The 27852-nt window shown below is 42.9% G+C and overlaps 1 protein-coding gene across 4 annotated transcripts in view; it reads left to right on the forward strand.

The window, feature by feature from the left end:
- Positions 1-27852, forward strand: part of TAOK3 (TAO kinase 3) — a 165963-nt gene that overhangs the window by 14531 nt on the left and 123580 nt on the right. For 2 of the 4 annotated variants that reach the window (XM_078381625.1, XM_078381627.1), the window contains exon 1: positions 5960-6220. The exons of the other annotated variants lie outside the window; for them this stretch is intronic. The gene's annotated coding sequence lies outside the window, so the exon portion shown is untranslated. Of the gene's footprint in view, positions 1-5959; positions 6221-27852 lie in introns of those variants that run through there. 4 annotated transcript variants of the gene reach the window in all.

The raw sequence follows: 27852 nt of genomic DNA on the forward strand, positions 1-27852 counted from the left end.
TGTATTTAAAGTTAGTATTTCATACCTGTCTTGCAGTGTTTTTAGAAATTGAAAGAGATGTAAACATACTGCCTTCTACCTTGAATTTGTAAATTCAGACTGAGGTTTTATTCTCTCGCACATGTAATGGCGAGGTTTAATTTGTAGAGTATGGCCAATAGAGACTTTTGGTGTGTTGAGCCAAAGTCACGGTAGTGCAGTCAGAGCTGAATCACCCTGAGGAGACATATTTCCTTTAGAGAAATGTAGGGCAGTGAATAGATAGAGTATGGTACTGTAAAAGAAAAAGGGAGGAAAAAACCACAACAGCAACAATCCTATTATGATTTTGTGTAATGCCAACAGTTGGAGAATAGCTTCTTCTTTTTTTAAAAAATGATGTTAAATAGAAAGCTATATTAATTAGTAATCTCTATTAGAGAAAGAAGGAGCAGTGGCATGAAGCAGCATGAGGCAATCTTTTCCCACCCTTTAACTTGTATTTGAAGCTTTCTAAGGATGTACACAGTTCTCATTTGGGGAAGGAATGGTGACAAGGGGGTGAACATTAAGTTTAATGTTTCTGGGATAGGCAAAGTGCAGCCAACTAGATGTTGCTAGACTGCAACTTTATCACCCTTGGTATAGATAATGATACAGAATAGTGGGAATTACATACAGTCCAGCAGCATCTGGAAGGGCTGCACTTTGCCCACTCCATATTAGACAGTATCAAGCTGGTGAACCAAAATCAAGAATCTGACTGAAGATAAAGCAACTTGCTTTCTCTGTGGCTGCCCCAGGCTTTGGAATTTGGAAACTCTCTACTGAGGAAGGGGCTTTAAGAGGTGTATGCTCTGTTTCCTTTTTTATTTTTTTGATGTGCTTTTAAATTGCTTCTTGTACATTACTTTTAAATACTATAATTTATTGAAATGGGTTAATACAGTTTTGTGTTTTTCTTTTGATACGTAGCTTTTGAATTTAGTCTTTTAAGCTACCCTGAGCGGCTGGTTTTTTTTGTAGGAAGTAGAATCTAACTCTCTCTCTGTCTCTCTGTCTCTCTCGCTCACACACACACACACACAGAGAGAGAGAGAGAGAGAGAGAGAGAGAGAGAGAGAGAGAGAGAGAGAGAGAGGTTATTATTTGATTAAGACAGTTAGTCGAGCATTGTAGTACAGACATAAGCACATGGAAAAATTTACTTTAGTAAAGAAAGCATTTCCATAGGTTGATTCCTCCTCCCCCCCCCAAAAAAAAATGCTGTGTAAATGTCACTCAAACCTTCCTGGCACTTCTATGGCAACAATTTCCAGGAAAAAGATGGTGGGTCATCACATGGATATGTATTGATGTCCAGCAAGTGCCTCCATTCTATAAATTAGTTCTTTCAAAGTCTTTTCCAGATACATGTTTTCTTCATGGGATTTTCTTCTGTATGGACGCTAAATATTGGATGCATAGTAGGATTTCCATTTTCAGAATATTGACTGTTATCTTGACATGTGCAAAAGCTTACATCTGTAACAGTGATATTTTCAGATCCTATAGAAATTACAGTGCATAGCCAGGTAAAGAAATGCTCTGTATCCATGGAATGATCCATAGAATGCTAGTGTGTACAGAGTCAACAGCCAGGCACACAGGGCCACAGAATCACCTGGAAGTGGAACATTTTGTCTGACTAGCATCCAAACCTCCTGTATTGCAAAAAATAAAAATAAAAAGTGAATAAATAAATAAATTGAATATAAAGAAACAAGATAAACTCCAAAGCAAATCAGATGTTTACTTTACCTCATAGCTCAGTGGTTAAACTGCAGTATTGCAGCCAAACTGTGCTCCCAGCTTGGGGTTCAATCCCAGGTAGCCGGCTCAAGGTTCACTCAGCCTTCCAACTTTCTGAGGCCAATAAAATGAGTACCCAGCTCACCTGGGGGGATGTGTAGCCTGCATAATTAACTTGTAGACTGCCCAGAGAGTGCTTTAAACACTATGGGGGTATATAAGCAGCAAATTTTTGCTTTTTCAAGACCTATTTAACTAATGGTATTGTAGGAGTTTCCTACCTTAGTAAAATCATAATGTCTGCTTAAGGAAGTGCCCTCCACCCATCCAGGAGAGCCATGCTTTTTGCCAGATGCCCTGTGAATAACCAGAGTATGCCAGCTGAATGATGGAGTGGTCCTCAAAAGGAAATTTCCCATATGTGCTATATGTTTGTTGGATATATTATTTTATTTAACTTGAAAGCCCCATTAGGGTCACTATAAGTGGGTTCCAACTTGACAGCACGAAACAACAACTTGGTTATGGCTGTATATATAATTCACTGGTTCTAGTTCAGGACACCCAGCTATGATACAATTAATTGCTTCTTTAGATTTGTGACAGGCCTTTTACATATCACCTACCTTATGCATCATAATTATTTTCTGATAATATTTAGTGCAAATTACTTGGTCTTGGGTTGCACATATGCAGGCCATATTGAAAAATGCACTTGTCCACTCATCTGTGAAGAGTGAAAAATTCTGCTCGAGGAGTCACAGCTCCCTGCCTGCCTGCCTCCTTCCACTCCGCCTCTCTCTCTCTCTCTCTCTCTCACTCACTCACTCAAATCCTGCAGTCTTCCCCTCCCCCCTCCCATTGCAAAAGGAAAACTACCCTCTTCTCATGAGAAGAGAGTTCGAGCAGTACATAGAGATATAGCTCTGCAGGAGAATGTAGAGTAGACACATGCTGGAGAATATGAAGATTCCCTGCTCCCAGTTTCAACCAAATGAGGACACATCCTGGGGTGGGAGGGAACTGTGGCTCCTTAAGAGGCTGGGCACTTTTGCTTTCAGTTTTATTTTTGCTGGAGACATTCAAAATACAAGCTTAATGACCCCACAGGCATGCAGGTAATAAAGCAACCCAAGTCTGTGGGTATAAATCAGTGATTCTGAATCCTAATAAATTGCAAGGCTATAGTCTGGTCATGCTGACTGGTGAAATTTTTGACTGACTGGTGAGACATTCTAAAATTTTTCAAGCCCTGCACTTATGAACCACATGGTTTCAGTATAAATGTAACTAAACTTAAGCCTCAGCTTTGATTGTTGCTTTTGGATATTAGCAACAATAATAATTGGGAATGCCAGAGTTGAAAATAAAGAATTGGAAAAACTAACAAAATACAGTACGGAGATATGGCAATTGAAACATCTTGCTTGTGGATGAAACACACCTAATACCAGTCAATGCATTTCTAATTTTGATTGACTGTGCCTGGCATTTACAAATAATAATAAATATTAATAATGCCACATTATCATTCTGGAGGTACCTGAAGTGCTGTCCTAGTAATTCTTTCTCAAGCCATGGTGGAGGACTGTCATTAACAATTTGGTTCCCATTTGTTAGTTATAATTAAAGACGGTCATGAACTGAACTGCTGGATAGCTCAGGTCTCTGGCTGCGGGGCCAGAGGTTGGGAGTGCGATTCCCCACTGTACCTCCTTCAGAGGGGCTGGACTCTTATGATCCATAGGGTCCCTTCTGGCTCTGCAGTTCAAAGGTTATTATTACTATTATAAACAACAAAGCAGGAAATTCATTAAAAAATCGCTAATTTCTTGATTCAGATAGGTTTCAGTTCCTCAGAACTGAAGAACCTGAACTTACCCCAATCAATGATTTATTTATTTTTTTGCAGTTTCCGAACCTCCTGGTTCATTGTCTCTCCCCACAGCCTGCCTCCCCCACTCCCTCCCCACTGTCTCTCACCCCCATTTCCACTGTCCCTATTGTCTCCCTTTCTTTTCCTGTTGTTGGTTCTTCTTCCTCTGCTGCCACCGTCATCTAGAGAGGCCCACTACAAAGTGGCGACCTCTGTGCGTGGCCCTGCCCATCAGAGGCGGCAAACTAAACAATTTTTTTTAAAAAAAGTTTGTTTTTTAGCTAGTCAGCCAGCCAGAGGCCCTCTGTGCATGTCTCTATCAGCTGAGAGGTGGGGACATGCAGAGAGGGCCCCCGCCCAGGATGGCTAACTAAAAAAAAAATTAATTAATTGTTTGAAAACCAAAAATTGTTAGCCTGCTTGTCAGGCGGCCTTTGCACATTTCCCTGCCTCTCAGCTGATCCACTATCCATCACCTCCATCTAGCCACCCAGTAGTTAAGGCTTGCCCTAGGATGATAACAATGATTTACAGTTAGACCCTGCTTTCCACGAAAAAGTAGTGCCCGTGGCAGCTTACAATTTTAATAAAATAATAAAAGCTAGTAAAACTAACTGGACCATAAAAACCATTAATGTCAATTGAACAGATTAAAACCATTAAAATAAACTAATTATGCAGCTGTAGCCAAGTCAGCAGGGCAGGTCTAACATATTGATTTTTGAGCTATTCAACTGAAAGGCAGCCTTTTATCAGTGATTATACATTGCTTTGGTTTCCTTGTCAAACTTCAAGTGCCTTGTAAGTTGACAAACTCTTCCAGGGTAGGGGGAAGCAGGGATAGAAAATGAGGACTTCCAATCCCATTATCCTTCATAATTGGCTGTGCTGGCTGGATGTGGTGGCAGCTGCAGTTTAGAAACATCTAAACAGCCATACTTCCAAGGCTGTTCTACAGAGAGCATTGAATTATACTGCTTCTTATATTTTCAGAAAATGAAAATATTTTCTTTTTCTATTCTTATCTGTGGTGTTTTTAGGATACCATGAACACCGGGCAATTTAGTTGTCTTTCAAGTTATGTTGCCTTTTCATTCTGTACAGAATATTAAAAATCAAATTTATTTTTCTGTAAACGTGTTTATGATTCAGGTCGATTATCTTGTTATAGTAAAGTTAGTTTAGCTATTTTTGCAGTGCAGTCCATCTTTTCAAATACAGTTTTGAAACTAGAGTGGTGGATAGAAAGTGCTTTGACACCCACTCACCCTGCTTTTTAAGGTTTCCATTATTAACTGTCAGCAATTAACAATACTATCTAATTATTTTTGCTCCTTGCTAATCTGTGACTGCAGTCTGGTAGTGAGTGGCTACTACAGTAGGTCCACAGAATAAATGGAATTTATGGAGGAACTGACTCACCAAATCCTAACTGATTCAATGGGTCTACTCTAGATGCAAGTCTTGCTACTGGATTTCAGCTATATCAACAGGAACTGGGGGATTAACGTATCAACATCTTAAAACAAAGTACTGTATGCATTATGTTCAATAGTATGAACTTGCCAGTTTGGCCTCTAGCTTCTTGGAGGAATGGCTAATATTCAGTTTTGCAGTTGTGAGAATATCCAGTTTTTTTTCTGGCTGCAGTTATAGCAGGTACGAGAAGTGTTGAACATATGCAGCCCTGCCAATGCTGCCAATTGTTACCTCTACAAGTGTTCATTATCTCAATATCAGTGTTCCTTTAACAAACATGGTTTTGATGGCATCTATTCTCTAAAGTAATGTGCAGTTCTGTGCTTAGAGTAATGCTTAATCTGGCTCATTGCCACTATGAAGTGTATAAATCTTATTGATCATCAGAATTCTGCAGTAGTCCCTGAATTGCATGTTAGAGGGCCGTACTCTATTTTATGCATATATTTGTCCTTGCCATTTACCATATGATTTTTTCTCTCTTACTCGACACATTCGGATTGTTACTGCATTGGCCGTTATTTCCAAAAAAGGAACTTTGGAACAGAGAAGCTGACATCTAAGCAAATCCATACACAAAACTTGGATGTCTAATACATTTGTTATGCATCAGAGATCGTAATAGATTAGACCTGAGGATCAATTTGGACAGTGCTCTCACAAAAAGTTTTTACTTCGTATTTTGCAGAAGGGGTCTGTCACACAGGCCTTGATGGTATGTTTGTCCTAAGTTTGGCTTTTAGTGTTGCATTGTGGAAAGAAGCATGCTGGGGGGAAATGAAGTGTTTCTGCCCAGCTACATACAGTGGGAATTGCAGCCGGCTGGTTATTTTTAGCATCTGGAGTTATCTCACTGCAAGCATGAGTCTTTGTGGTTGCAGATGCTTGGAGTGCATGGGGGTGGCTGTTGGTTTTTTCCCCCTTGGTTGTTCTCTTGTGCTACCCAGATCTTCTAAAGCAGAGAAATCACAGAATGCCGGCAAGACTGAGGACTCCAGCTTATTCTGTATGATAGATACGTTGTGGACATTTCGTGTTAGTTTCCATTTTGTTTTGTTTTATTTCTTGTCCAACGAATTCTGTCTCTAAGAGCAGGTAAGTCTTATGCAGTGACTGAGATCTTGGTTATGCTGTCTTGCTTGTATATTCACTCCTAGGTAAATAAATGTGCTGTGAGTGTAGCTGCTGTTTACTTCCTGGATAGGAAAGATATGGTTTCTGCATTTAGTCAATTTGTATTTCAGCTTCTGCTTTAACACATGGCCAGCACTTTTACTTGCTTGGTTTTGTGGCATAAGAGGGAAAAACTGGTGTGTCCCCCCCCCCCCCCCCATAGCTTTCTGTCATGGAATCTAGATTTTAGAGTAGCTGGCTTCCCCCTGCCCCCCACTTTTCTTGTACAAAGTTAGACAAGTGTCTGGCTCCCATGATTTTGTAGACTTGTTTTTCAAGTGTTCTGGATCTTGTTCTTAAAAAGCTATACTTTTCATGAAGTATACTTTGTGTCCTGTGCTGGTGTCCCTCCCATTTCTCCTGCACATCTGATCTTCGACTTTAATGTTTAACCAATTATTACCAGCTAGACAAAATTGTTCCAGTTGTCCAAAACCTTATGAACCTCAGCACTTATAAACTGTACTGTTAATTAATTTGCTTATTATTTTCATTTATATGCTGTTCTTCTCTCCAAAGTGACCCAGAATGGCTCACAACACTAATTGCCAAGTGTGGATGCTAGAATCATGTTACACTTCTGAAAAGACATGCTGTATCTTTGAAGATCAGTATGTATCTGTATACAAACAGTGGGAGAAACTGATTGCCTTCATGCCCTGTGTCTGGGCTTTCTTAATGTATCTTGCTGGCTACTGTTAGCAACAGGATGCTCAACTATATTTATTTATTTATTTATTTATTTATTCATTTATTCATTTATTTATTTATTTATTTATTTATTTATTTATTTATTTATTTATATCCCGCCTATCTGGTCAATATTACTCCTTGATCATTAGGACTCTTATGACTCAGCTATACAACATGCCTACAGTTGTCCAACAATAATAGTATTCCTGCAGTGTTCCTATGATTGTCCTAAATGTGACCTAAAGTTAGTTATTTTATTATGACTTACAGAATTCTCCAGCGGCCATTCTAGAAACTGTAGTCCAAAAAAGTTACTTTTCTGAGGTCTGGATTGACTTATGTATTAGAAGGCTGGAAGGGGTCAATATAACACTGTTTTTAAAAAGCGATTTTGTTTATGGTGGTGAGTCCAAATAATTATAAGCCAATTAGGGTATGACTGGACTGCTATTTACGCCAAAGTTTGTGCTGGAATTGGCATGGTTAAATTTGGTATATTCTGTGTCACATATGTGATCTACAGCTAATCACAATGAAGCCTTTTTTCATTGGCATTAGATGCTTTTTGTTCAGGCAGCAGAGATAGTGTCTTTTTGTAATGATTTTGATTTGCATGACCTTTTTTCAGTTTCTGAAATATGTGATCACCTGTATTAATCCAAAGGGGCAGTGTTGGATGTGTCCTTAGGGTGATATGGGGGGTGGGGTGTCTTTTTAATAAACATCATAATTAACATAGCACTGAATTGTTAACAGCTTGTTAAACTGCAGTTCTTTTCTGACATTTCACTAAATGGGAAAAAATAATAATAAATTCTTCGAAGGAGCGAAAAGAGATGCTTGCTGAGATTTTCCTGCTTTACTGGCATACTGAGCTGCGCTGCAGGTTATCCCAGTACAGTAGGAACAATCACTATCTAATGATTTTCACTTGTCTGTCCTAACATTTTTAATTGTGTTTTTCTAATTTAATCCTGTCTCATTTGAGCCCATTATTGTATGTCTTACACTGTGGGATGATTGAGAATAATCCTGCCCCTCCTCTGTATGACAGTGTTTAATTGAGACTTATAGTACCCCACTTGTTGCCTTCTCCCAGTCTGAGAAGGAGCCATTGATAGGCACTCTCTGAGTATGATTATGTAACCCACTGTTTATCTACTTGACAGTTGTTCTATCCATCCCTTGCTTAATTAGCTTGATAATCAGAATATAGGGTACTTTGTCAAAAGCTTTGCTGAATTCAAGATATATTACATTTACAGCATTCCCACCATCTCCAGAGCGGTTGAAGGATTAAAAAAATGAGATCAGTTGACTCTGGCAGGATTTGATCTTGACAGATCCATGTTAGCTTCTAATTATTGCTGCATTATTTTCAAGGTGCTTACAGAGTGACTGCTTTATAACCAGTTCCAGAATTTTCTCTGGGATTGATGTCAAGCTACAGACTAGTCTGTAGTTCCCAGATTCCTCCTTTTTGCCCTTTTTGAAGACAGGGACAAAATTTGCCCTCCTGTGGTCATCTGGAACTTCACCCCTCCTACATGATTTCAATAAAATAGACAGTGGTTCTGATATCTCTTCAGCATTCCTTCAATATTTTTGGATGGAAATCAGCACAATGTCACTTATATTTTTTTTAAAGAGATAAGGAAGAGAGCAGTGTCAGTGACAGAGGATGTGGGAGACCTGTGAACCCAATGAAAATTGTGGCAATTTGAGATTCATTGTGGACTCTTGCACCCAAAATTGCCTGGGATAATAATAGCCACCTAGAGTGGTCTATTAGGTCAAATAGGCGGGGTATAAATCAAATAAATAAATAAATAAATAAAAAAGGTAAAGGTAAAGGTTTCCCTTGACAATTTTTGTCCAGTCGTGTTCGACTCTAGGAGGCGGTGCTCATCCCCGTTTCCAAGCCATAGAGCCAGCGTTTGTCCGAAGACAATCTTCCGTGGTCACATGGCCAGTGCGACTTAGACACGGAACGCTGTTACCTTCCCACCGAAGTGGTCCCTATTTATCTACTTGCATTTGTATGCTTTCGAACCGCTAGGTTGGCGGGAGCTAGGACAAGTGACGGGAGCTCACTCCGTCGCGTGGATTCGATCTTACGACTGCTTGGTCTTCTGACCCTGCAGCACAGGCTTCTGTGGTTTAGCCCGCAGCGCCACCATGTCCCTATGCGCCACCATGTCCCTATGCACCACCACGCCCCTAAATCAGTCAATCAATCAATCAATCAATCAATCAATCAATCAATCAATCAATCAATCAATCAGTCAATCAATATTTCATGTGAATGACAACAGCGATTGAGCTGCCATAGGAAGTGTTGAATTTACTTGAATCAACCCAGGATGGCCTCTCTAGTTGCATCCTTGGCTAATCTTTGTTCCAAGTAAACTGATATTAGAGCCTTATTGAGATTGATAGTTTAAATGTTTTAATTTTATAAACCTCTGAATATTTTCTTAAATGTAGAGCAGTTTTTACATGTAATAAATAAGTAAATAAATGAGTCCTCTTGGTTGTTGTGAAAACAGAATAATAGATTAGTTAGGCTTACCTGAATATCTCTGAGTTCAAGCATCTGTCTTAGTCCAAAGCTTTGGGCAACCAAAGTATATTGTATAATAGGCGAGAAGGTGCTTAGATTTCTTTTCAGCATATACCCCTCATACTGTAATCGTAATGCATGCTTGTGTATTAATATAATCTCTACATATTTTATTGATGTGTATCTGTTCAGATCGCTTCTACTGTACTTTTTAGAGGTATAGAAGCTATTTCCCTTTCCCTTTCCCTCCACCTCAAAGTTGTGAGATATGGCTTGGAAATTTTGTGTTGTTCCTAATACTTACTGTATAGTGTATTCCTGCTTTCTCTTTCAGTCACTAAAAAGAGTTTGGTGCTAATCCATATGCTTTTATGGCACAATAATGGCACTGTTCAGGTGATTTGAGGAAGATGTCCCTTTTGGCTACTGGTAGAGCCCCTTCAATGTCGAAACATTGAAGGGGCTCTGCCGGTATGGGGAGGTGTCAGTATTCAAAGTGGCTTGGATTAGGTCAGTGGTTCCCAGCCTTGGGTCCCCAGATGCCTCCCAGAAATCCTGATCAGCAGAGGTGGTGGTGAAGGCTTCTGGGAGTTGTAGTCCAAGAACATTTGGAGGCCCAAGTTTGGGGACCACTGACTTAGAGGGCACCTAAACTCACAAGAGCGATACCATTTTACTGCCATGCCATTTTATTTCTAACCCCCCCTCCCGGTTTGTGAAAACAAAGAAGGCAGTTCTCATTGAACAGAAGTTGAACAATGTTCTCAACCTTATCCTTCATCTATAACTTCTGTGTCAAGATTTTTCCAAAGCATGTTCAGTATAGAATTGTCTGTTGTCTAGAGCAGCGGTCCTCAACCTTTTTCAGACTGTGGACCGGTTGGGGGCTGCAGTCTCCATGCGCAGGGGGTGGACCCTCATGCTCATGTTTAGGCGTGTCACACTTGTGGGTGGGCTTGTTGTGCTTTGCGGAGGGGCGTGTTATGGTAGCACACCCACCCGTAAGTGCGACACACCCACCTGCGAGCACGACGTGCCCACCGTGCATGCATGCGGGGTGCTGGAGATCCATGTTCATGGCCCAGTTCAAGGAAGCCTGCGGACCACTACCAGGTCGTGGACAGGGGGTTGGGGACCCCTGGTTTAGAGATCCCGACTCACTGAACCCTCTATAATCAAGGTTGGGTGTGTTTAGACATATAGTATGTGTACATATTATATATAAATATTTAGCAGTCAGAATAGCAAACCCTACAAGGCAATCTGTTAGAATAGTGGTGCCTTGCTTAACGATTGCCCCGCATTACAACGAAATCGCAGTACGATCTCTTTGTGAATATCGGTTCCCTGCTTTGGGAACTGATTCTTCACATTGCGACGATCAAAACAGCGGATCGTCGGGTTTTCAAAATGGCCACCGGGTGCTTAAAATGGCTCCCCGCTGTGTTTAGGGACAGATTCCTCACTATACAGACAGCGAAAATGGCCGCCGTATGGAGGATCTTCGCTGGACAGTGAATTTTTACCCCATTGGAACGCATTGAACGGGTTTCAGTGTGTTTCAGTGGGGGTTTTAAATTTGTTTTACGATGTTTTCGCTTAACAACAATTTTCCTGGAATGGATTATCGTCGTTAAGTGAGGCACTACTGCATGTTGAAACAAAATCCAGTTGAGGGTATTCCTTTGGGATTCACATAGCTTAAGGCAAGGATGACAGAGATCAAAAAGATTACAGAAATCAAGACCCTTTATTCAGACAGTTGAAGTTTGGTGTAGGTTGTGTGTAGCTTTTCGACTCAATAAGAATTACCTCAAGAATCCATAGACTGTTATGAGGCCTTTCAAATTATGATAGAGAGAGAGTATATTTACTGTGGTCACATTAACTTGGGTCCGCAATGTTACTTGCAAGGCTGTTATCTGTTTAGCCCTGTGGTAAGAATTTGCAAAAGCACATCCAAATTTGTCGCCACCAACTACTTAATACTAGCCAATATCCTGAAGCATGTAATAGATCAATTGCCATAGACTTGTTTTGTGTCAGGGTGCCTCAATTGCAGTTAATTGCCTTCTTGAGCAGGAAAGCAAATGTTTGAATTATTTTAAGCCGTCTTCGTTTAGGATGAGAGAGCAGGAAGCACATAATCTGCATACTGTCGGAGTATGAACAACTTCTGGCTGAATCTAATCCTGTCTTTAATTAGATGGTAATAGTGCTTGACAAGGTAAGAAAGAAACCAGGAATAGGGGCATTTCTGACTGGCACGATCTTAAAAGTAGAGATTGGTTTTATAAATCTTATCCCTTCTTAGACCTCTGTCTCTTCTCTTCAGATCTGCTGATTTTTACTTCTTTATGACTCCTAATACATATTAGGTACATTTATAAGTTAATAATTACAAATGTGCTATATTGCCTGAGGAATTTTGGGAGCTGTAGTCCAAAAGCAGAGACCTGCATGCATTTCTCAATGCTTACACTCTTGATCAAGTCAATATAGTGTTCATGTATGTATGTATGTATGTATGTATGTATGTATGTATGTATGTATGTATGTATGTATGTATGTATGTATGTATGTATGTATGTATGTATGTATGTATGTATGTACAGTGGCACCTCGATTTAAGAACTTAATCCGTATTGGAACTGTGTTCTTAAGTCGAAATGTTCTTAAATCGAAGTACCATTTCCCATAGGAATGCATTGAAAACCATTTAATCTGTATCTGCTGTTATTCGTTCTTAAATCGAGGTGCTGTTCTTAAATTGAAGCATTAGTTCCCATCGGAACTAATACGAAGCCGGTTAATCCGTATCTACCACTAGGGGGTGATTTTTAAAAAAAAATTATTTTGACCTAAGGTGAATTTAGGTTAAAAAAAAAAGGTGCAGGAAAAGGTTTTTGTTTTTTGTTTTGGTTCTTAAATCAAGGCTCTGTTCTGAAGTCGAAGCAACTTTTTGCGAACGGAGCCATTCTTAACTCGAATCATTCTTATGTAGGGGAGTTCTCAAGTCGAGGTACCCGTTGTGTGTGTGTGTGTGTGTGTGTGTGTGTGTGTGTGTGTGTGTGTGTGTGTGTGTGTGTGTGTGTGTGTGTGTGTGTGTGTGTGTGTGTGTGTGTGTGTGTAATTTTTATGCCATTTACTCCCCATGGGGACCCAAGATAGGTCATAGAACTAAAACTATACAACCATCATGCATTTTAAAATTCATTAAAAATTATGATAAAAAGCAATTAAACATATATCAATATTAAAATTACAAATTAAAAACATTTCAAAATTTTTTATTTATTTATTATTATTTATTTTATTTATTGTATTTATACCCCGCCTATCTAGTTATTTCGACCACTCTAGGCGGCTTATAACATAAGGATAACAAGTTCTAAAAAAAATTATAACAATTAATTAATTAAATGATTCTATAAGATGGGAAAAATAAAAATAAATCAAATAAAGAGAGAAAAAAAGGAAAGAGGACAGGAATTAACTGGAAGGGAAGGCCTGCCTATACATCCATGTTTTTAGTTGGTTCTTAAAAGTAACCAGCGAGGGTGCAGCGCGAATCTCCGGAGGTAGGTTATTCCAGAGACGAGGAGCCACTGCCGAGAAAGCCTGGTTCTTCAACGTGGTTCTCCATGAATCCACACTAGTGGGTTTAGACAGCGCCTGCGCTGGCCTCTCGGAATTTTCTAGAGCTGTAAGAGAAAAGTAACAATGTTTGAGGCTACCCTTTACCGCGCATGTCTAGCCCGCCAACGGCTCAGTTCCATTTTTCCGCCAGTGAAGTTGGGACCTCTCGTTAGAGCTTCGCCTTCTTAGTTCGTTTTATAGCGAACTATTTTCTTCTATTCCTTGGCTACCCTGACTTTCGGACCGTTTTTTGACTTCGCTTTTGCCTCTGGTGATTTCTTCGGTGAACTGTGCCTCTATCCGGCTCTGATTGCCTTAGGCGGCCTCCCGCTGGGGCCTAATAGGCCTTAACGGGCTCCCCGCTGAGGCGCCACGCGCCAGCAGGAATCTTTCAATTATCGCTGATTGGACTTCCTTCCTTGCTTCTTTCGACGCGGCTCTCTTCTTAGTCAATCGGATCCTCCGCTACGGTCAGTTTTTCCTCCTTCTTCTTAGTCTATGCCTCCTAAAGAGAAGCCATCTCCCAGGAGAGGACCCTTTCGCCTCTGCACCGCGTGCTCCAGGAAACTTCCCTTTCAGGACGGGCATTCCCTCTGTTTGTACTGCCTGGGAGAATCACACGCGGTGTCCCACTGTAGGCATTGCAAACAGTTTACGAAGGTCACTCTCAAGGCGCGCCAGCAACGCCTGAAGTATTTTTTGTGGAAACAGACCCTGTCCGCTTCCCAACCTTCCCAAATGGAGGCTGTACCTTCCACCTCCTCCGTGCGCTCCGAAGTTAAAATCGTCTCGGCGCCGGAGTCATCTAAGGCAAAGGGACCTAAGCAATCTTCTAAAGACAAGTCCAAGAAGAGGAAGACCCCATCTACTCTTACCTCCGCATCGGTCTCCCTGTTCACATCGGCCGAGTCCTCGGTTCCACCGGTGTCGGAGCACCTAAAAAAGAAAAAGGCATCGACAAAATCAACATCGAGAACTAGAGAGCTTACCCTCGTCGTTCCATCCTGCTCGACGTCATTGCCTTCTCCTTTACTGGAGGATTCCTCTCGAGACCGGGAGTCGGCTTCGGACTTAGCTCCCTCATTGCCTCCTCATCAGGAGCCACCGTCCGTGGTCGAGAAGTCACCGACAACGAGCCACTTGGAGAAGATAGTGGCTGATTTGCCGGGCGTCCCTCGCAGCCCCATTCTAACCGGGCTAGGGACGGGATCCAGATCCTCCACACCGGGATCCCCAGGCTCCAAGTCTCCATCCACACCAGTGAGACCTGCTAAGCCTGTTGAGGCCCCCTCTCCTCGGCTTCCAGTATCCGAGTTAGAGGAGGAGCCAGCGCCTAAGAAGCCCCAGCACCACCGCAAGCGTAAACGCGGTTCTGGTGCCGATAGGCGCAAGAAACACAGACATCGGGACTACTCCTCCTCCGACTCCGATGACAGCAGGGGTAGGAAGAGATCCCGTCGTCGACGTCGTAGGCGAGATTATTCTACTGAATCCTCCTCCTCGACCTCGCGTGATCGGCGTCGACGTCGGAAGAGGTCTCGATATACTTCTTCCTCCTCGTCTTCTACCTCGCCACCTAGGAAAGGTCGACACCGCAAGCGTCCGATCGTCGTCAAACCTGTTCCTCCGGCGCCGACTAAGCCGACTGAGGTTCCAAGTCGACCCAAACCATCTTCTCCTCCGGTGCACCCGGTGCCTGATCCTGTGCCTCAGGCGCCTCGACCTCGTAAACCTTCGAAGACCAAGGATACCGACTCTCGTCCTAGCATCCTCCAGTCTTCTGATGAGGATAGCCAAGACCCTCACTCCTCTTCTGAGCAAGAGGATGGCAACACTTCTGAGGCTTCTCTGGATTTGCCACCTCCAGGAGAACCCCTAGGCTCAGACGCAGCGGACATCCATCCCTCCTCCCCGTCTGAGGACTTCTCATCTTATCCTCAGATGGTTTCTAGGATGGCTGCGGCACTTAAGTTGGAGATAGAAAAATCCCCTTCGCGTGCAGACGACCTGATTTTTGGGGATATCCACCTCGCAAGGTCTCGTCCTGTCAGTCTCTCCTACGTGCCTGAGCTTATGGACCTTCTCAAGGAATATTGGCAGCACCCTGCTGATCCTCCCAATATGTCCAGGCGTACTGAGAACATGTACCGAGTACATGGGGATGATACCTCGTTCTTGTTAAAGCATCCAGCTCCCAATTCCTTGGTGGTAGAGTCTAGTGTTTCCAGGCTGCCAGCTAAAGGTCATCCAACTCCGACCACTAAGGAGGGCAAGGACTTGGAAGTTTTGGGCAGACGGCTTTATTCTATGACTACCTTTGCGCTCAGAGCTCTCAACTACTTAGTAGCTATGGGTGCATACCAGAAACAACTATGGGAACGAGTCTTGCCAGCCCTACAAGTAGCCCCGGAAGACATCAGGCAGACTTGTCTCAATGCCCATGCGGAGGCCTTGACCGTTTCCAAGCACCAACGCTTAGCCTCCCGCCACGTCGCTGATGCCAATGCGAGAAACTTGGCATCCATCATTACTTTAAGAAGGCACGCCTGGCTTCGTTCCGCTAATATTATGGAGGACATCAAGGCTAGGATCAAAAATCTGCCCTTTGATGCTACAGGACTATTCAATGGCTCCACTGATGAGAACCTCGAGAGCTTACACAAGAGCAAAAAGACGGCAAAATCCTATGCAGTGCAGCAGCAGCCCAGGACCTCCAAATTTCAATGGAGGCCTAGATCCCAGCAACAACCCTACCAACAGCAGACCTACCAACAACTTGGTCCTTCAACTTACCGTTCGTTCCGCTCTCAAGCGGCTCCACGTTCTTCTCAGGCTTCTTCATCGGCTTCCAGCTTCAAGCCTCAGGCCTACAAACGGCAGTCCTTCAAACCTGGGGGGAAAAGGTCGAAACAATATCTTTGACTCTCATCATCCCATCCGGTCCATCAGGTCACGCACAAGACTTTCTCCTTACCTTCTGAACTGGAACATCATTACCCAGGACACCTGGGTCTTGAACATTATAAGCTCCGGCTACCGCCTGGAGTTTATAGAGTTACCTCCTCTAGGCTGGATCAAGCCTACCTCGTTCGATCCCATCCTAGAGGACGAGATTCTCACCCTTCTAGAGAAACAGGCCATCCAGATAGTTCCTCAACAAGACATCCTGAACGGGTTTTACTCCCGGTATTTCACTGTTCCGAAGAAGGACGGCGGTCTGCGTCCCATACTAGATCTGAGGGACCTCAATTCTTACCTCAGGCCTCGTCGCTTCAGGATGGTCACTTTAGAAGGGATCCTTCACCTGTTGAAGAAAGGAGACTGGTTTGTGGTGGTGGACCTCAAGGATGCCTACTTTCACGTGACGATACACCGGAAATTCAGAAAGTATCTCCGGCTCATGTTCAAGGACACAGTATACCAGTTCGTGGCTCTTCCTTTCGGTCTGGCCTCGGCACCGAGGACCTTTACCAAATGTATGGCCCCGGTGGCGGCTTACCTGAGGTTGCAGGGCATACAAATTTACCCGTACATCGACGATTGGCTCATCGTCTCCAGATCCAAAGCAAGGGCATATCGGGACACTCACTATGTCCTCAACACTCTTCAAGCCCTGGGGCTGTCCATCAATTACGAGAAGTCTCATCTAGAGCCCTCCCAAACGATGGACTACATAGGAGCACGTCTCGATGCAGTGCAAGCCCGCATGTTTCTTCCTCTAGAACGCGTCCACAAAATCAGGAAAGCAGTTCACAAGTTCAAACCGCGACGTACAGTGTCGGCCAAGCTAGCTCAACATCTGCTTGGCCTCATGGCATCGACAACAGCCACCTTGTCTCATGCACGGTTGAAGATGCGCTCCCTGCAAATTTGGCTCCTCACCCTGTTCGATCCAGAGACAGACAGCCAAAGAAAGCGTCTCAGGGTCACACCAGAGCTGGCAAGTCAACTACAGTGGTGGACATTCCTCCCCCATCTCTTGGTCGGCAGACCTTTCAGACCCATTCTACTTACCAGGCAGGTCACCACAGATGCGAGCCCGACGGGTTGGGGAGCCCACTGCGAGGGTCATCAGATCAATGCCCTCTGGACCCCAGAAGAATCGACGCTGCACATCAACCATTTGGAGATGTTGGCGGTCATAAAAGCCCTCAGGGCCTTTCTTCCCCTGGTGAGGGGCAGGGCCATACAACTAGTCACGGACAACACCACCACGATGTTCTACGTGAACAAGCAGGGAGGCACAAGATCAAAGTCTCTTCTGTTCCTCACTATTCAGCTGTGGGAGTGGTGCTACCAGCAGCACATCTTTCCGGTAGCCATCCACATTGCTACAACGGACAATCAGCTGGCGGACGACTTGAGTCGCCGCTCTGCTCAGACCCACGAGTGGGAATTGGATCAACAGGTGTTCCTCAAACTTTGTCGGATGTGGGGTCAACCTCGAGTAGACGTGTTTGCGACCCTCAGCAACAAGAAGTGTCTGCATTACGCTTCTCGGGCCGGGAGAGGAAAGGACTCCCTCGGGGATGCTTTTATGATCCCTTGGGACGTGGGACTAGTCTACCTGTTCCCTCCGCTACCTCTTCTGCAGAGAACTATCATCAGAGCCTTGCGGATGAAAGCGGAGGCGATCCTAATCGCCCCTTGGTGGCCACGTCGACCGTGGTTCTCCACACTATTTCAGAGTGCAGCGGACTACATGACATTACCATTGCATCCACATCTTCTCACTCTGGACGACGGGAAAATTCTGCATCCCGACCTGGAAACCCTCCATTTGACAGCGTGGAGGATTTCCCATCACTAATTGAAGTCATTGATAAAGCTCGTAAACCAGCAACAAAGTTGCTTTATCAATATAAATGGAGAAATTTTCTGAAGTTTGCTAAGGAACGCAACTTACAGTCGTCCCCAGTGTCCTTGTCTACTCTCCTGCTCTACCTCAGACATCTTTTTGATTTTGGACTGTCCAAATCTACCCTGAAGGTTTACACAGCGGCTATTGTGGCCTTTCAACCTCAGGGTTCTGAGTCATCTCGCTGGTTTTCGCACCCAACGCTTAAGGCCTTCCTCAAGGGTTTAAGCAACATGAGACCACCGTTGAAGAAACCAGTGCCACAATGGTCTTTGCAGACTGTTTTACATAGCCTCACCAGACCTCCCTTTGAGCCTATGACCTCTTGTGACCTTAAGTTCCTGTCATTCAAAACATTGTTCCTAGTAGCCATCACTTCGGCTAGGAGGGCTAGTGAACTTGCAGCCTTGCGTGCAGATTCTCCCTATCTGCAGTTTTACAAGGATAAAGTTGTTTTGCATCCTGATGTCTCCTTTCTCCCTAAGGTGGTTTCTGAGTTCCACGTTAACCAGCCTTTGGTTTTACCAACATTGTTCCCTGAGGCAGTGACAGATGTTGAGCGCATGCTTCATTCTTTGGACGTTCGAAGGGCACTTGCCTATTATGTTTCAAGGACTAAAGATTTTAGGAAGTCTCCTAAGCTGTTTCTTTGCTTCTATGGTCAGCAAAAGGGTTCAGCTGCTTCGTCGTCCTCTCTTTCTAGGTGGTTGGTCTCCACTATTTCTTTGGCCTATGAACTACAACACAGACCTATTCCTGAGGGCCTTAAAGCCCATTCAACTAGGGCTGTGGCCACGTCTACAGCTTTACTACGAGGAGTCGATATTCAAGAAATTTGCAGATCGGCTACCTGGTCTAATGTGTCCACGTTTGTCACGCATTATAAGTTGGACCTCCGGGCCAAGAATGAGACCAAGTTTGGAAGGGCTGTCCTTACGTCATTGCTACAATGACGGCCCACCATCCAGTAAGTCTGCTTGCTAGTCACCCACTAGTGTGGATTCATGGAGAACCACGTTGAAGAAGGACAGGTTACTTACCTGTAAACATGGTTCTTCAAGTGGATTCTCCATGAATACACACGTCCCGCCCGGCCTCCCCACATGTCCGTCATTGGAATCGAGTCCCAACTCTTCTTTGTGGCGGGCATATGGAACTGAGCCGTTGGCGGGCTAGACATGCGCGGTAAAGGGTAGCCTCAAACATTGTTACTTTTCTCTTACAGCTCTAGAAAATTCCGAGAGGCCAGCGCAGGCGCTGTCTAAACCCACTAGTGTGTATTCATGGAGAATCCACTTGAAGAACCATGTTTACAGGTAAGTAACCTGTCCTTTCTAGTTCTTTCTTTCCGGGCCTCCCTCAGCGTCAGGCTCCTCAGCCTCCTGGCTTGCGTGGGTGACACGGGTAGAACTAGTTGGGAGTATGTTTTTACAAAACATTTAAAAATCTCTGAGTTCATCTTCCTTGGAATCAGATAAAAAGGAGAGATAAAAGTTGGATGTCATCAACATACTGATGGCACTAAATCCCAGAACTCCAGATAACCTCTCCCAGGAGCTTCATGTATATGTTGAATAAATAGCATGGGGGACAGGACTGAACCCTGGGGGCTACCACAGGCTAAATACCAAGTTGACAAATAGGATTCACCCAGTACAGTGGGGTCTCTACTTAAGAACGTCTCTACTTAAGAACAATCCAACTTAAGAACAGCTCCATTTGCTAAATTTTGATTCTACTTGAGAACAGAAATCCAAGATAAGAACAGGGAAAAAAACCTTTCCTGCTCTTTTTTTAACCTTAGGTCATCTTAGGTTAAAAAAAAATTCTCCCCCTAGTGGTAGAGTACGTATTAACCAGCTTTACATTAGTTCCTATGGGAACTAATGCTTCAATGTACGAACGCACCTCTACATAACAAAAAAACAGCCAGAATGGATTAAATTTGTTTTCAGTCCATTCCTATGGGAAATTTTGCTTCAACTTAAGAACGTTTCAACTTAAGAACACCATTCCAAAACGGATTAAGTTCTGAAGTACAGGTTCCACTGTAGTTTCTATGGACGGAAAAGAGCAGATACGGATTAAATGGTTTTCAATGCATTCCTATAGGAAATGCAGATTCAGCATAAGAACTTTTCAACTTGAGAACCACCTTCCAATACGGATTAAGTTCTTAAGTAGAGACCCCACTGTACTTCCTTCTGATTTTGACCATTTAGGAAGGATCAGAACCACTGTAAAACAGAACCTTCAATACCCATCCCAGAAAGCCACTCCAGAAGGATACCATGGTCAATAGCATTGAATGCTGCTGAGAGAACTAATAGGGACACACTCCCTCTGTCCCGTTCCTGCCATAGGTCATTCAGCAAGGCAACCGAAGCCCTCTCCATTCTTTAATCATGGCTGAAGCCAGACTGAAATGTGTCTAGATAATTTATTTCATCCATGAATTTCTAGAGCTGAGATCTACCACGTTCTCCAAAACCTTGGACAAAAAATGGAATATTGGATAGCACAGAAACAGAGTATTGATAGCACAGTCTCTTTTTGAGTAAGAAATCCCCAGAAGATGACCTGGATCTTCACATGAGAGGAAAAAGGTGAGATTGGGATTGTCGCAAGGTCAATTAGAATGCCTGTTGAGCAGATCAGCACTGCACATTAGAAGGGCAAGTGCAGTAATTGGAAAGTTCAAGAGGATGGGATATGTCTGTGCTGTCCAGTATTCTGGACAAGGTTTTGGAGTGTTAACCCTCTGACAAAAACAACAAAGAGTCTGGTGTAATTTAGTGTATTTTGCCCACTTGCATCTGATGAAGTTCGCCATAGACTGCAAAAGAGTACGTATGAGAAATAAAACTTAACAGACTTGGAGGTGCCACCAGATTGTTTACAGTTTAAGATGATTTCAGTTTCTGAATGCACTGATAAAACAGATGCACAAGCACAGAGAGAGAGGGATATAGTCGAGAAATGGGACCAAGGAATCGAGGCAGAGCTTACAGGGTGAGGAAGCAACACAGGAACAGAAGAAGAAAAGATGGGAACACAGCGTGGAATCTGTGTAGGTGCTTTAGGAAAAGTTAAGATACACATTGAGCAAATGTAAGCGGGGTGAAGCAAGTCAAAGAATGTTAGAGTTGCTTGGGCTGTATGAGACTTAAAACTCTGGTTTATTTTCATCCTGGAAATGCATGTTAGTGGGATTCACAGTGCTAGTGGATTTGGTTTTGTCCTCCACCTAAGCTATAGGTCATGTAGGCTAATGTTACCAATTACTCTCTTGGCTCTAGTAGTGCTGGCATGGTCAAGGGCACCCTGGAATCTAGCATACCCTTTAAAGGCAGAATGTTTTATTTGTTCTTTGACGATGGCAGTTTTTCCTGAGCAGATGCTTCCCAAGAGCTGACTGCACTGACCTCAGGCCTTTTTTCTTTAGCAGCTAGAGTGAATTGTAAAGTTCAGCCATGTGCATGAGTAACTCTCATTAATTTTTCCCTGTATATATTGATGTACTGTCTTTCACTTGTCAAGAAGGCATCCTAGCATTGTGATCCCAGTTCTTGCTGGTTTTTTTATTATTTCCTATAAATAGGTAATTCTTGGTAACATTATATTTGCTTATTCTTTAGTCTCTCCCCCCCCCAATCCTCCCATGTATGAACAAATAAATTTGGGGGTCATCAAGTAGCAAACAAGTCTCTGACATTTCTGCAGCAAGCTTATATTTGTTTCTTCAACAGATTGCATGCCTACTGCTGGAGAACCATGGGAATTGTTGTTTTTATGTGTAGCTAACAATGTTCCCTCTAATACTCCAGAGCTCCCTGCAGAGGCTCCGCCCCCTGCATGCATAGTTCTGGCCACAAATGGATGCAAATGGGTGGATACACTCGCTCGGCTGCACTTGACCGATGCAGCAAGCGCGCTCTTAGAGGAAACATTGGTAGCAAAGCATCTAGAGATGGGCATGAACTGGGAAAATGGTGGTTCATGATGTATCATGGTTCGCTGTTATTCATGAACCACAAACTTCCACGAACATTCTGACAGAATGAACCATTTAATGCCAAACTTGCAGCAAATCTTCAGCTGACTCTGTTCTCCACCCCTACATATTTGGCAGAGATTGGATTTGGGAGGTCCAAGTTATACACCCCGCTCCCCCCGGCAAAGCAGATTCCCCAAGAAAAGTGCTCTGTGGTAGCTGGCTTGAACTTGACAAAGGGTGTTGCTCATCATGAGGTGGACAGGAGGGAACAGAAAGGGGAAGGATGAACGGACTAGCTAGCTGGTGTCCTCTTCTCACCCGGGCTGCTGAGAAAGTGAAACCACCAGCTGAGCTGCCCAGGGTGTGGCTTCTACAACCAGCTCTTCCCAGAGAATGGACTTGGATTTCCATGGTTGCCTGCCTGATCTGACAGTCAATCCTATACAAAGCTTTCTCTATGTCCACTCCAGCATTTCCTAGGGAATTGATTGAGTAGAGTCAGACAGACCAGGGATGACATACCCAAACAAATTCAGTTCCGATAATGTTCATTATTTTGTTTTGTTATGGCTAGGCGTGTTTCCCTAAAGCGTCTCAAAACAAACCACAAAATGGCCTAATTTGTGGGGTTTTTTTGCTGTGTGGTTCGTTTTGTGCCCATCTCTGGTACTTTATATAGACTATATCCTTTTATAGAACTACAGCGTCCAGAATCCCTTGGGAAAGAGGGCATAATTATTAAACTGAGGTCTGGTATTTGAATACGCCTGGTATTATAGTACTACTGATTTAATTTGATGCCTTATATGCTCTTACACTTACTTGGCTGAGTGCTTGTCTTCTAAAACAACTTCATTCCTCAGAAACATGGTTTATACAAAGTCCTTTTGTGATTCCTTAACTATAGTGCTAGACCATGAATGGAGAATGTGAGGCTCTATTGATGTTATTGGACTTCAGGTGTCATTACTTCTTTTTATTGATTGTGCTGCTTGGGGCTTATGAGATATTTACTGTTACCACCTTCGGATGGTAACGTGGTGGCGCTGCGGGCTAAACCGCAGAAGCCTGTGCTGCAGGGTCAGAAGACCCAGCAGTCGTAAGATCGAATCCACGCGACGGAGTGAGTGCCCGTCGCTTGTCCCAGCTCCCGCCAACCTAGCGGTTCGAAAGCATGCAAATGCGAGTAGATCAATAGGGACCACCTCGGTGGGAAGGTAACAGCTTTCCGTGTCTAAGTCACACTGGCCATGTGACCACGGAAGATTGTCTTCGGACAAAACGCTGGCTCTATGGCTTGGAAACGGGGATGAGCACCGCCCCCTAGAGTCGAACACGACTGGACAAAAATTGTCAAGGGGAACCATTACCTTTACCTTACCTTCGGATGACTTGACGTGGCTGAGCAGATACTGAAACCCAGATCTCGTGAGTCCTAATCTGTTACTCTATCCATTGCACCACATAAGATGCCCACAAAATAATATTACTAGATTTAGAGATTGAGTTTTGTTGTATTATTTGACTGACTTCGCTCCTAATATTGAATTCTAAATATATTAAATGCCCATTTTCCTTATTAATACAATACAGTGGTGTCTCGCATTACAACGTTAATTCGTTCCAGCGAAATCGCTGTAGAACGAAAACGTCATAAAGTGAAATTAAAAAGCCCATAGAAATGCATTAAAACCTGTTTAATGCGTTCCGATGTGCTGGAAACTCACCGTCCAGCGAAGATCCTCCATAGGGCGGCCATTTTCGCTGCCTGTGCAGCGAGGAATCCATCCCAGAAAACAGCGGGGGGCCATTTTGTTTACCCAGCGGACATTTTGAAACCGCCAATCAGTTGTTCGAAAATCATCGTTTTGCAAAGAATCGGTTCCCAAAGCAGGGAACCGATCATCGCAAAGCGAAATTCCCCCATAGGAAACATCATAAAGCGATCACAAAAGTGATCGCAAAAAGTTCGTCGTAATGCGGTTTCGTTGTTAAACGGAGTGATCGTAAAGCAAGGCACCACTGTACCAGGATCCTAGCTTGATGCATTATATCCTGCCTAATTAAATTTATAAATTTCAAGCAACAATTGGTAGTCTTTGAAATTAACTCTGTTATGACTGTGTTGGGATCCAGTGGCAGCAAATATTTTTAAAGTCAGAATTGAAAATAAATATGGAGCTCCATGTTTTACAGTATATGAATTTTGGATGAAATTTGTAAGTTGTGATAATATGAGAAAGGTGGGGTTCAGAACATCACAGGAAAGTTGATTCATAGAAGCATTGATGATCTTGTCATATAACATGTTTAGGTTCTCAGCATTAAGAAATAAATATCTGTAGAAGAAAAGTAGTAGTGTACAAATACTTAAGTGAAGACAGTTTAATATCTTATTCTTGAAAAAAACAATTGTCTAATATACAGTACTATAGTCCAATTTTGTTTAAATGTTTTGTCATTATTGTGGATCATCAGTGTTGATATACATATGTTGGCTCACGTTACTCTTCAGAAACAAGTCCAGTTCATACCATTTTTAGAGTGTCCAAATAACAAAAGCTTTCAAGTCCTGTAGGACTCTTTCATGCTGCACCTTGCAGAGCTTTGGGTGGATGAGGAGAGATCTGTAGATAAAGTTACCGGTAAATCCCAAAACTGAAGCTTCAGTCTTGTGGTTCCAGTTCCCCCTTTCCCCTTTTTCCTTACAATTCTGTTTCAATCTCAAGGGCAATTCAAGCGGACTGCTTCATCTGCATGAATATGACCATCATTTATCTTTCTTAGAAACTCATACTTCGGGATGTAATGAATGACCAGAACTTGGAAAAGTTATGTTTTTAGACAATTCTCAGAATCCTTCCATCAGCATTATTTTGTAAGCCGCCCCGAGTAGACATGGTCTAGAGGGGTGGGGTAAAAATCAAATCAAATAAATAAATAAATAAATAAATAAAGGCTGGAGGACTTGTGGGAGGGCGGGGGGGGGAGGGTTTTACCACAGCTTTGCCATGGTTTGATTATAGCCAGGTACAGGATGCCCTGATTGAGGAATGCTGCCCCCTCCAATCTCTTTTTTGTGCCGTCTGAGCATTTTGGGGTGAAGGGGAGGAGATGTGGACTTCCTAAACCATGAGTTCCTGCAATGCATTCCTTTCTTATTTTGTTTGGTTCTATTGTTTGTTTTAAGTAATCTCCTTGAGTTACTCACAGATTGGTCAAGAAAATTATTGTTGTACTTGCCATTTCAGAATGCAAATTGTTATAGTAATGTAAGTCCAGTCCTGTCTGCATATGTTACTAAAATTAAGTTCCAGTTATTGTAACTGTATTGTCACAGTATTTTAGACATGTTTTTAAAATATTTATTTATTTATTTGTTCCTTGCCTTTCTCCTTAAAAAGAGCCCAAGGCAGCTTATACCATTGAAGGACAATATTTAAAACCAAAAATAATAAGCATACAAATACTAAAAAGAGACAAACAAGTGCTACTCTAAGAAATGATAAATGATAGCAATACTAAAAACACACCCAAAGCAGTAAGGCATAACAATCCGTTTAAAAATCCCACTCAGGCAGCCAGCCACTAAGGGGGAAGTATGTCTGAAGAGAAAGGAAATAGCTTGGATATTAAATGCTGTATAATTTGCTTGCCCTGTGTAACAACTCTTTTAATCCTAACTAAGACCTTCAGAATATCCAGGCTGCCTTTCACTTTCTTTTAATTATAATTACCATGGCTTTGGTGTTCTTTAAATGTTGGTGCGTCTACAATCACCCTGGACCATGGAACAACTCTGTGCAATGCAGTGGGTTTCCACATGTAAAATTTGTCAGCTCTGTAACATACTTTTAATATTGTGCATTCTTATTTAGGAAGCTAGATGCAGCCAAATATTGTTAATCTGCAGATACAGACATATGCTATATCTTCTGTTTGTAACATGGCTGTTAGAGATAGGGGTATTCATATTTGTATACGAATACCCCCCCACAGGTGGACATAACAAGGGTCCAGCCCGGCCGGATGGTCCACTCACCAATCCGCCGCTGCTGCGGGCACCACAGACCCTTCCAGTGGCTCCAAAGATTGCGTTCGGCTAACGACTCCTGGCAGGAGGTGGGATGACAAACCTCTTTGCTAGGTCAGAGAGTGGCTCACCAAACACAATCTTCGAAACCATTGGAAGTCTCCGTTATGCCCGCACCGGTGGTGGATTGGTGAGTGGACCAGCCAGCCAGAGGGGGGGGACCCTCATTATGTCCACCTTCTCTAATGGTTGTATGAGTCATGGCGTCAGGAAAATAAAGTTCATATAAACTGCAAACCGTTCTGAGATTCTTAGGATATGGCTACACTAGCAGCAGGTTGTAAGCTTGTATGGGCTGCTTGGGAATGGTTGGGCTTGATTAGCCGCTCGGAGTGGTATAAATATACCAAATGGGCAGGATATAAATCAAATAAATAAAATAAAATGAAATAAAATAAAATAAATTAGAATGATTTAATCAAGCTTAACTGTTCACATAGAAATGGGTCCAGTCAGTATTGTGAAGTGGCTTAATAAGTTAGCCTCTTCAGGAGATTGGCAAATTAATCACTTCCCTTGCTTGGCAGAGAGGGCAGGGGAAGGGGAAAAAGTTTTTGACTATCTATAAACTATTGCTGATGCACTGTATCAGTTATTAAAATTTTTTTCCCCTTCTCTTAAAGGGCTGATCAAGAAACTGCCTGTAGCTGAAGCCATTGGCATGGATTCAACTGTGGATGGTTTCTCAACCAGCCCTTTAAGGCAAACCAAAGAAAAGATTTTTTTTTCAAAAACTGATCAAATTGAAAGAGGAAGCTTTGCTTTGGATTATTTCTAGCAATCACACATGCTGGAACTGATCCAAACCAAAGCGATCTTTCTCACACCAGAAAAGTAGAAGCTCCATGACAGGGACTAAAAGGTGAACTTAAGAACACACCGGGAATGGGCTGGTGGGCTCTAGCAAAGACATTGTCTGAGTTCCATTTTTAAGAATGCACCAGCCTGTCCCTACGTGCTTCAAACAGCGGGCTAAACATGCCTCCCTCCCAGTATGTTCTACTCATCCATAACAATTTGGCTTAAAGGGTCTGGTGTATCAAATGAAGAGTCAGCTTCTTAGAGAGGTATCTGTAGCATAAAGGTGACTGTAGTTTCAATGGATAATGTAGTAAGGCTTGGCTTTTCTTTTTTGTTTGTTGTTTGTTTGATTGTGGTATGTGTCCTATCTTTAAGTCATTAATAAATTAGAAGGAAGGTTAAGAGTGACCAGCAGTGTTTTTAATAAAGAAGGAGGGGCCTCTTTATGCAGGGAAAGTAAACATCCCAGGATGAACGGACAAAAATTATAAAGATAATATGGGACACTGACTCTGAACTGACAAAACTGACCACACCCCTAAGACTGAGCCAAGGAATGCAGGCTCTGGGAGAAGAATGATTTGACTGTTATAGTAACTTACTTTCCAGCTTACATTCCTCCTCCCTTGCTTGTACAGATCTCATCTGGCGTTCTGATCCAAGCCCAGTGGGGATAGGAATGAGGTTTCAGAAGCACTGGTGCTCTTATTGTCATCCTGGTACACATTTTCCCCATTAAAAAACCGGGGCTGGATCGTGATTGCTTCGGGTTTGTAAAGAAGAAGCAGTGAATTGTCTCAGCTGATGTGCTATGCTAAAATCCCCCCTTCTCTTTTTGCTTGCCTTATATTTTATGAAGAAATGAGCTTAATAACAATCACGAGTTGCAAATATTATTACTATACAGTGG

This window comes from Pogona vitticeps, chromosome 14 (assembly GCF_051106095.1).
Source record: "Pogona vitticeps strain Pit_001003342236 chromosome 14, PviZW2.1, whole genome shotgun sequence".
In the NCBI taxonomy this organism is placed as follows: Eukaryota; Metazoa; Chordata; class Lepidosauria; order Squamata; family Agamidae; genus Pogona; species Pogona vitticeps.